Source organism: Octopus sinensis, linkage group LG22 (genome assembly GCF_006345805.1).
Source record: "Octopus sinensis linkage group LG22, ASM634580v1, whole genome shotgun sequence".
NCBI classification, from domain to species: Eukaryota; Metazoa; Mollusca; class Cephalopoda; order Octopoda; family Octopodidae; genus Octopus; species Octopus sinensis.
Genome location: NC_043018.1, coordinates 1,661,058 through 1,673,557, shown reverse-complemented (window position 1 = coordinate 1,673,557; position 12,500 = coordinate 1,661,058).

Sequence of the window (12,500 nt, the reverse complement as noted above, 5' to 3'; positions counted from 1 at the left end):
TAATGTAAAATACTTTTTATAATTCAACGTATAAATAATCAATAATAATTTATATATAAGTTTATATCACTATAGTGACAAACAATATCGTATGTATTTCCTAATACATTACTTTTAACCTAGGAGCCAACTTATACAAACCTTATAAGAAATCTAATGGAACATTCGTCAAGGTCTCTTCTCAATCATGTCTCCCGTAGATGGTAGTCAAGTGCCTTGTCAATAACATAAATATTAAAATATTAAAACAGTCCGCAAATAAGCATTTTTCCGATAATGCAACCCATTATTATAATGATGCCCCGCAGGAAAGTAGATTAAAATGTAAGATAACTTTTACATACAATCAATAACACACAAAGCCTTAGATAACCTAAAAAGAGACCTCATAACTTACATTTTTTTCCTTAAATTTTTCACCTGATGTAAAATTCAATATGACTAAAGGCTGTATGAACTTAACAAAGTAATGTTTTCCTTTAACAATACACGGATGTTGCTCAATAGACATGCCGTTAAATTGAGTTGTAGTTGTGCTGCAAACATGAAAATATATCGTTTGCAATCTCAATCATATTTATAGAAAGATGTTCCTTCAAAAGAAGGAACTGATTGCTTAGTATAGGTGTGTTGCAATACTTAGTATAGGTGTGTTTTAAAAAAAGACGTTGAACTTTTGCATCCCGACCGCAGAGATGAGAGATTGTAAGATAGTTATTACAACCATCTATAAAGTTTTCGAAGTATTGCAAGATATAAGAAAACTAAGCTTTCCAGTTATATTTGATCCCAAATTACAGTTCGGAATGAAAGATGAAGGACATGTACAAAATGATGGAAGGAAATGTAATTCAAGCTCTGCTGAAAAAAACCCAAAAAGTCTCGTAATATTAAAATATTCAAAACAACATGGTACTTTCATCTCAGAGGCAAAATGCATGAAACATTTACACACGAAAGGAAATACTGTGTGAGACCTAGGGCTGGGAATGATGTATGCTAAAACTGCGGCAATTCGACACATGTAAAGAAAACATGGGCGTCAAAGTTCTTGGGAGAAGAATAGGTTTTAATGGTAAGTGTAGGAACTGCGGTAGAAGATGTAACATCGTCGATAACAGAAGAAGAGATGAATAATTCGTGTGAGACTAAAGGAGGAGAACCTATATTTCCGGAGAGACCATAATAATTGCAACTAGAAATACAGAGATAGGAAACAGAACGAGGTCTGGGAGCTCTAGGTTGCAGTGTGTTTGTAGGTAGCTTAATGGAGTTAATGGAGTTCCAAGAATTCATTGTGAATCTATACTGTAAAATATCAGAAATTCGAGGATATGTATACCAAATTGCAGGGCCCGTTTTTAGGATGCGGTCCTAGCTGTATTAAGAATGTGCTTCGAGATATATGGAATACATTGTTTTTAGCGCTCTATACATACACACACTATACCAGGCAGCTGTTTTGAGTTTAGTGTTTTGCAACTTTGCGCCTCTTCAAGGAGATTTCTCCTCTGACGATATCCAGCATTTGATGAGCACATAATTAAAGGATACGCAGTATATGATATCCCTTATATGATATCCCTATATATAGATATATATAATTATATATATATATATATATATATATATGGTGTGTGGGGTGTGTGTGTGTGTGTGTTGTGTGTGTGTTGTGGTGTGTGTGTGTGTATATAGGAGTCGTCATATTTCATTCCATATCGGCTACCTCTGTTGAGCGTAGAGTTACATACTCGGATTGCTACCTAACACTCTGATGAATCCCTAGCGCGAAACCGATTCGTAAGATAGGCCGTAATGGATATATAGTACTGTTCACTTCGGAATACACACACACACACACACACATATATATATATCTGTATCAATCTCATGAAGGGATGCAGAGCCGAGTCTTCGAAGTCACTCCAGACTTCTACTGGTGTACGTTAGCAAATATATGATTCGTTAAAAAGAAAAAAAGCATTGAGTCATCATCAAATTCAATTTCAAATTTTTCCAACGCATCGCTTGACATGAAAATAAATACACAAAGAAATACATACAAATATGTAGATAAATATATACATACATATAAGTATATACATACATATATGTGTGTGTATATAAATATATGTTTATAAATATGCTTATATGTATATATGTATATAAATATATGAATATATATATTTGTATGTATATGCATATGTATGTATATAAATATATATAAATGTATATGCACATATATATATATATATATATATATATATATATAAATGTATGCATATATATATATATATATATATACAAATATAATTGAAAAAGTTCGTTATAGGTATAAAGATACCATAAACAATTATAAAAATGGTGAAAAAATGTGAAGAAATATATATATATAATTATATATATATATATACATACACAGATGTACAAGTGCTAATATATACGTATGTATGTCTACCATATGGATATATATGTGCGTGTGCGCGCACGTGAGTATGTGCCTGTCTCGTAACCGTATTCGTGATATTTCAATTTCCGTTCCACCATCCACGAACCGTTGTCGAAGATAAAATTTTGCATAACTATTGGCCCTAGTTGTAATAAATGACACAATTCGGTGATAAACGCACGCACACACTCCATACGCGCATACATATGTCTGTATATATATGTCTGTATTATATGTCAGTATATATATATATATATATATATATATATATATATATATATATTATATGTATATACTTACAGCATGCACACCCACTTATAATATATAATATAACATATATGGATATATACATATATACATCCACTCTCTATTTACCTATATGTCTCTCTATCTCTCTCTATTATCTATCTTTCTATGTTTCTTTCTCTCTTTCTAACCATTCATTTAACCACCATCATCCCTCCATTCCCACATCCTCACATACATACGTATGTGTTTATGTACATATATATATACATATATGTCTGTACATATATACATATATATATACATATATGTCTGTATATATATATATATATATATATATATATATATACATATTTGTCTGTACATATATATATATAAACCTATGGATGCACATGTGCATACAAATCTATAAAAAGTTTACGCCCACACACACACAGACACACACGCACTCACATACACACACACACACACACACACGCACACACACACACCACACTCACACGTGATCATGCTCACACACTCATGTCTAGGCATTCATCATTTTTGAACTTTATTCTCAATACGGTGATTAACTCTTGTCACTCCCTACAAAAAGAAATAAAGACGTTACTTGTATTCATCGTATCTCTATAGATAATCATTAATTTCTTTTCTCATTCAGACCATCCCTACGTTGACAATTTCTCCAAACATGACACTCCCTCCCAGTTTACTTAAGAATCACCTTCAAATACGATAGTTTAATATTATCTCCTAACCGGATCTAATTGCTACGTTATTCCAGGTCTACCTTTGTCGGAATCCATTTCGGGAACCTTCAATTGTGATACCTATTTCTTTACTACCCACAAGGGGCTAAACACAGAGAGGACAAACTGGTACTTATTTAATTGAGCCCGAAAGGATGAAAGGCAAAGTCCACCTTGGCGGAATTTGAACTCAGAACGTAGCGGCAGACGAAATACTTATTTTTTTACTACCCACAAGGTGCTAAACACAGAAGGGACAAATAAGGACAGACAAACAGATCAATTCGATTACATCAACCCCAATGCGCAACTGGTCCTTAATTTATCGACCCCGAAAGGATGAAAGGCAAAGTCGACCTCGGCGGAATTTGAACTCAGAACGTAGCGGCAGACGAAATACCTATTTTTTTACTACCCACAAGGTGCTAAACACAGAGAGGACAAACAAGGACAGACAAACGGATCAATTCGATTACATCGACCCCAGTGCGCAACTGGTCCTTAATTTATCGACACCGAAAGGATGAAAGGCAAAGTCGACCTCGGCGGAATTTGAACTCAGAACGTAGCGGCAGACGAAATACCTATTTTTTTACTACCCACAAGGTGCTAAACACAGAGAGGACAAACAAGGACAGACAAACGGATCAATTCGATTACATCGACCCCAGTGCGCAACTGGTCCTTAATTTATCGACCCCGAAAGGATGAAAGGCTAATCGACCTCGGAGGAATTTGAACTCAGAACGTAACAGCAGACGAAATACGGCTACACATTTCGCCCGGCGTGCTAACATTTCTGCCAGCTCGCCGCCTTAAATGTGACACCTCTCATCGCTCAACACCCACTCTTTTTGCAAAATTTCGCCTGATAGAAAACATTGCCAATCTAATCATAGGAGTGGCTGTGTGGCAAGTAGCTTGCTAACCAACCTCATGGTTCCGGGTTCAGTCCCACTGCGTGGCATCTTGGGCAAGTGTCTTCTGCTATAGCCCCGGGCCGACCAATGCCTTGTGAGTGGATTTGGTAGACGGAAACTGAAAGAAGCCTGTCGTATATATGTGTATATATATATATATGTGTGTTTGTGTGTCTGTATTTGTCCCCCTAGCATCGCTTGACAACCGATGCTTGTGTGTTTACGTCCCCGTCACTTAGCGGTTCGGCAAAAAGAGACCGATAGAATAAGTACTGGGCTTACAAAGAATAAGTCCCGGGGTCGAGTTGCTCGACTAAAGGCGGTGCTCCAGCATGGCCGCAGTCAAATGACTGAAACAAGTAAAAGAGTAAAGAGTAAAGAGTAATCATGTCCATACTATCTTTCATCCAGCCACAGTTCACCTTAACTCGCATTAGAGCCTGTGCGGTGCCCATCGTACATAAGACGGTGGCGGTTATAATTTGATTCAGTATCAGTTTCGATTTAGCTGTTATTTCTAGCAATGTCAGTGGATCGACCGATTAGATAAGGGGAATTTGTCTCATTGTTGATGTAGCTAGTTAACTGAAATTGGCCTTAGTATTGCTTATATGAACTTTTACACATATTTTTGACAACCGGAAGCCCTTTCTAACACTTAGATATTTAGACATGTCAATACGTCAAATTGAGTCAGCAAAGGCAGACACAAAAATAAGAGAATAATAATAATAATAATAATAATAATAATAATAATAATAATAATAATAATAATAATAATAATAATAATAATAAATTACAAAAACATTAATAAATAATATAAAAAAAATATCGAGAATGGGAAAAGTAAATATTTACATTCTGACGACTTAACAATGACAGTGATTTCACTAAAAATGGCGACAGAGTTTATTCAGTAATTTTATTTGTTTATTTATTTATAGTTTCTTTTCTTCTATATATGAACTATAGCGTCGTTTCTCTCAAATTGTTTCCACTCAGTCTATACTGACGACAATTAAACTGTAATTTTAACGGTCGCAGTGATATAGAAGTTTGCATCCAACCACTAGCAGTGTTTCGTTCGTAAAGCGCCGATTTGTTTCTTTCTACAGATTTTAAAATGTATACTCTCTTTTACTCTTTTACTTGTTTCAGTCATTTGACTGCGGCCATCCTGAAGCACCGCCTTTAATCGAGCAAATCGATCCCAGGACTTATTCTTTTGTAAGCCCCGTACTTATTTTATCGGTCTCTTTTGCCGAACCGCTAAGTAACGGGGACATAAACACACCAGAATCGGTTGTCAAGCAATGCTAGGGGGACAAACACAGACACACAAACACATACACACACACATATATATATATATACATATATACGACAGGCTTCTTTCAGTTTCCGTCTACCAAATCCACTCACAAGGCTTTGGTCGGCCCGAGGCTATAGTAGAAGACACTTACCCAAGGTGCCACGCAGTGTGACTGAACCCTGGTAAACAAGCTACTTACCACACAGCCACTCCTGCGCCTATGTGTATATATATTTACATATATGTGTGTATGAATGTGTATGTGTGTATATATGTACTAACGATTCTGCCAGCTCGCCTTCATAATATGAACATATAAAATAATGATTTCAAGTTTTGGCACAAGGCCAGCACCTTTGAAGAAAGCGGGTAAACTGATTGCAACAACCCAGGACTCATCTGGTACTCATTCTATTGACACCGAAATTCTCTCGGCCGGAGAGAACAGACGATATGCCGCTAAGCAGTTTTCCCGGCATGCTAACAAAATGTGAACTTCTGCGGGAACTTGAACTCAGAACCTAAAAACGGACATGCCGCTAAGCATTTTTCCCGGCACTCTAACAATTTTGTCAGCTTGGTTCCTTAGCATACACATACAAGATAATAAAATGTGATTTGGAAGAGATTTAGTTGCTATTTCTAGCATGACAAACTGCTATGTGCATATTTCGTTAAACAAGTAAATAAAGGTACGCCGGGAATTCCTGCACTGTGTCCGTATTATTTGTTTGTGGGCTTAGAACTGAAGGTCGGTATTGATTAATAGGTAAACGACTGGACAAAAGAAACACACGGATCATATTTATATAGGTGTTTGGGGTTGGGAATTATATTTACGTTGTTATATTATTTTCTTACTTTTGTTGTATGTTTCCCTTGTTTAACTGTTGATTTGTCTGTCGATGTCTTTATCTCCTTGCAGAAGACGTCACTAAGTGCATGGGAAGATCTCTTTACGTCAACCTGGAATTTACATAGCGGTTAACACGGTAACCAGGTCGTGCATGCAAACACTCACACACACACTCACGTATAAACGTACAGATATACATATACAGACGCATACCAAACTCTACAGCGTCACGCGACACACACACACATATGTCAGTGTAAGTATATATACACACGCGCACGCTCACACACAGACACACACACTCACATACACACGTAGCTAACAAATTTGTTTAGGTATAAGCACAGAGATACACACAAACCTTTATTTCAATATACAAACGTATATATATGAAGAAATCACACCATATATATATATATATATATACGAGCAAAATGGACGGTGCTGAGTTGTCAAACATTTAAATCAAATTTTCTCAAAACAACTTGTCCGACCGTCTCATAGGCCTCCCCTTCGAGAAACACTGATTTAACCTAAATTTGAGACACCAGCAAAAGAAGAAATAAAGATAGACTTTTTTCTATTCCAAGAAACTACTTTAATTCACACAAATATGCAACCGAAGAGTTTAAGTACCAGTATGATAAGGTTGTTGACTGGGAGAACAAAACATGGTTTAAACAGAAAGCTTGGCAGGAAAGAACGTGCCTTTAAGCAGTACAAAAACAACAAAAAATGGAAGGTGCAGTTATGTACAGGTTGACGGAAGAAAAGCAGGACAAAAACGGCTTTATCGATCGCATTCTCACATGGAATCGATTTTTGCAATTTTTCAAGACTTATACGCACCCTGATACCGACGGTACTTACATATCAAATTTGAGCGCAATCGGATGAAGGATGCCCAAGATCCTAGAAAACACAGACAGACAGACAGAACGGATTTTATATAATAGATAACTAGATTCATGTATGCACTCACACACACACGCACACACACATGCATCATATATATATATGTAGATGTATAGGTAATGATTTTATACTCGGGTATATATCGCATGTATCGCATTCTAGATGTGAAGCACATCACATCTGCTTAAGCGGATCGTTATGGAAATAAAAGAATCAGCGAATTAAAAACTGTTGATAAGTTTGTATTTATACACACCACTGCTTAGTGCTGTCAACCCGTTTTAATTACAGTGACTCGCTGAGTAATGCTGCCAGTCATTTTACGAAGACGGGAATATTATAAAAGAGGTGTGGTCTCTCGCTGTAGCTCCGTTATCTGTTGCAGAAGAGGAGACAATTACTCCGAAATACATGCATCTAACCGTCAGGGAATGCCTGCTAAGAAAGCGGTAATCATGAGGCTTTGCGCAAATATTTTCGTACGATTCTTTACGTTGTGACGCTGTGGCTCGAAATATGAACGGGTGTTCGTTTGTGTCGTTATTATATGAAACGCAGAAGTAGGTGAAATGCTAGAGTTTTTTTGCTAAGTTTGGGGTATAAAATTCAACTTAACGTGGATTATTAAAAATGAAATTATATACTAATCTTTCTGCTTGAAATTCTACTTCCATATCCAGAGTAAAATCGTTTTTCTCTCTCTTTAACGTAAAATCGTTTATTTTTTCTTTAACGTGAAATCGTGTTTTTCTTCTTTAACGTAACGTGAGATTGTTTTTGTCTTTTTCATGAACATGAAATCGTTTTTTTTCTTTCATTAACTAACGTGAAATCATTCTTTTTTTCTTTCTTTAACGTTAGGTGACGCCGCTAACTGATTCGGTGCATTTACAGTCATTTGTCAACAGCGAGAAATGTTCTTCATAACAAAACGGTGAATACCCTTTTTACGGGGTTCGACTATACCTCAAATATATTTGACCGGGTAACAATTTTCTGTGTATACACACACACACACACGTACACACACACTCATACACAGAAACACAAACACACATATGTGTGTGTGTATAAACATATGTACATATTCATATATGTTGCTTATTTAGTGGCCTGAGGAGTTGGTAGATATGTAACATATTATGTAATCTAATCAGCTATATTATTCCAATCCCACAATAAAGACTCTTAATGAAGCAAATGGAGATAACTCATTCGTCTGTTTATATACATACATACGTGCACTCACCCACGAATACATATATGCATACACACATAACTGTATACACACACATATATGTAATACACACACACATATATATACACAGACATACATACACACAAATACATGTATATATAGATGCATATATATTTATGTTTATATATGTCAAAGTATGTATGTATATATATATGTGCATATATGTATACATACGGCTTTAAATATATATTCATACGTGTATGTATATACACAATATATATATATACACAAACATATGTATTATGAAAAATATGTATAATATTATATATAATAATATATATAATATTATATTATTATATATATATATATATATATATACACACATGTATATGTGTGTGAACACACGAGTACATGAGTAAATATATTTTTGTATATATGTACACACACGGACACTGTATGTGTACAGTTACATACATACACACACACACGCACACACATACAAGCACACATAGCGGTGTTATCTGAAAGTCCATCTACAGGCCTCAGTCGTGTCCGAAATCTCTGTGAAACCGACCATCACATCTGGACAACTAGTTTAATGTCCGACAAATGATAATACTTCACTCCATCATTCTCCTTTGATCAACTATTTTCTCTGCCGCTTTATTTCCGGTTTCACTGCCATCTTTACCACACTTATGTGCGCATGTGTACAAGTGTAAGTGTGTGCCTGTGTGTGAGTGTATATCGTGTGTGTGTTAGTATATGCAAATGTTTGTTGATGTGTGTCTGTGTCCGTATGTGTGCGTTAATGTATGTGTATATTAGTGTATGGGTGTGTGCCTGTGTTGTATGTATGTGTTTGCGTGTGCCTGTGTTCTTATATATGTGTGTTTACGTCTGAGTGTATGTGTGTATGCGTTAGCCTATGTGTGTTTGTGTCTGACTGTATGTGTGTATGTCTTAGAGCGTTAATGCGAGTGTGTAAGAACGTGTGTGTGTGTGCGTGTGTGTTAGTGTGTGTGTGTGCATGAGTTAGTTTGTGTGTTAATGTGTTTGCGTTCGTGTCTGTGTGTTTGTGTTAATGTGTGTATTCGTTGTGTGTGGTACTGAGTGTGTGTGAATGTGTGTGATAAATTATATTAGTGGGTACATTAATTATATCAGTGTGTGTGAGTGTATGTGTCTCAGTTTGTGGGAGCGTGTGTATGTGTGCGTATCTTAGTGTGTGAATGTGTGTCTGTATTAGCGTATGCATTAATATGCATCTATATGTTATTGTGTGTGTGTGTGTATTAATCTATTTCTTTTAGTGTGTGTGTATGTATGTGTTACTGTATATGTGTGTAGTCTATAGTAACCAGTGTGTTTGCGTGTGCGTGTGTGTATGTATGTCTGTTAATGTGTGTGCGGGCACTAGTGTATTAGCTGCATATGTGGCGGAGGTGGTGGTAGTAGTAGTAGTAGTAATAGCAGCAGCAGCAGTAGTAGTAGTAGTAATAGCAGCAGTAGTAGTAGTAGTAGTAGTAGTAGTAGTAGTAGTAGTAGTATAGTACAGCAGCAGCAGCAGCAGCAGTAGCAGTAGTAGTAGTAGTAGTATAGTAGTAGTAGTAGTAGTACGCGTGTGTGGTTATTCTTTTGTTCTTTTACATGTTTCAGTCATTTTTCACTGTGCCTATGCTGGAGCACCACCTTTTTTTTTAGTCGAACAAATCGACCCAAGGACTTATTCTTTGTAAGCCTAGCACACATTCTAGCGGTCACTTTTGCCGAACCGCTAAGTTACGGGGGACGTAAACACACCAGCATTGGTTGTCCAGCGATGGTGCGGGCATAGACACATACACAAACACAAACACACGCAAACACATATACATACATGCACACACACACACACATACACACACACACACACACACACACACACACACATATATATATATATATATATATATACGATGGGCTTCTTTCAGTTTCCGTCTACCAAGTCCACTCACAAAGTTTTGGTCGGCCCTAGGCTATATCAGAAGACGTCCAAGGTGCCAAGCAGTGGGATTGAATATGGATATTAATAATATACATGTGTGTGCGTGTGTGTGTGTGTGTGTGTGTGTGTGTGTGTGTGTGTGTGTGTGTGTGTATGACTGTATTAATAGTATGTGAATGTATTCCTGTATACACTAGTATGTGTGTGCATCTGCATGAGCTTGTATGTGTGTCAGTGCGTTAGTATTATAAGCGTGTGTGTATGGGTATATGGATGTGCGTGTTTGTATGTATATGAGTATGTATATGTGTTTACATGTGTGTATATGTGTATGTGTGTGTCTGTATGTGTGAATGTATGCTTCTGTGAAAGTGTGTGTATGTACATGTGTGCATGCATGTGTTTGTGTGTCTGTATGTGTATTTGTTTGTTCATGCCTATGTGTATATGTGTGTGCCTGTGCTTATGCATGTATGTGCATGTGTGTGCGTATATATATATATATATATGTATGTGCGAGTGTTAGTTTGAGCGTGCGTGTATTTGTGTGTTTGTATGCATATGTGCCATCGCGTATGTATGTGTGTGTGCGCGTGCGTGTGACATAGATTTGTCTCTGTCACATGTCCATACAAGTCTCGTCCGCATCGTCGCGTATAAAACCGGTTGCTAAATGATATCATTAACCTTAGCCTGGCGAACAATTTGCTTCATTAGATTTAATTAGTGAGGAAAAAAATTTGTATATAAGAATAAATGATGAAATGAATACGACGGTACAAAAATAATAATTAAAGAATATATATATATATATATATATATATATATATATATATATATATATATATATGGAGTTGAGGTCATCATAGTTTATTAGTAACACCACCATCATGGTGGTCATCATCACCATGAACATTATCATCATCATCATCATCATAGTAATTATTATCGTCACCATGGACACACAGCATCCACACCACGACTACCACCTTCACTGCCATCACGACCACCATCACCGTCACCATCACAACCACCCAAAACACAGACACAAACAACACCACCACCACCAACAACAACACTACCACCACTACCAACACCTCAACCACAACCACCATCACCTCTACCATCATCATTGCAATCACCACTACCACCACCATCATCACTACCATCACCATTAGTATCACCACTACCACCAATACCATCACCACCACTACCATGACTACCACCACTACGATCACCACCACTGCCAACACTACCACCACTACCACCACCTCTACCATCATTATTAGTATCATCACTAACCCCACTACCAACACTTCAACCACCACCACCATCACCTCTACCATCACCATTGGAATCACCACTACCACCAGTAGAATCACTACCACCTCTACCATCTCCACCACTACCACCATCACCACCACCACCACCACCACCACCACCATTACCAGAGACTCATCTGCCTCCACCACTGTTGATATAGAAGAACCAGCCAAATGAAGAATGAAGATGAGACCTGAGTTTTCTCACTGGAAGGGTCACGGTTTCGTGAATTATTTAATAAAACCATCCATTAATTAAGAGTAAGCGGGAAATTAATGAGGCTGGCTTGATGACCACCGCAGAAACGTTCTGGTTATCCGCCCGGCGGGGCAGGAGGTGATGGGCCGATCCTTTAGTGATTAAGTGTGGTTCAACCGTTTTATACATACACATATATGCATACACATACGCGCACGTTCACACACACACACACACACACACACACACAGAGCGATACATGTACACACATATACATACACACTCACATTTCGCACGTTGCTGATCACCACCATCATCATCATCATCATCGACTTCATCATGGAATT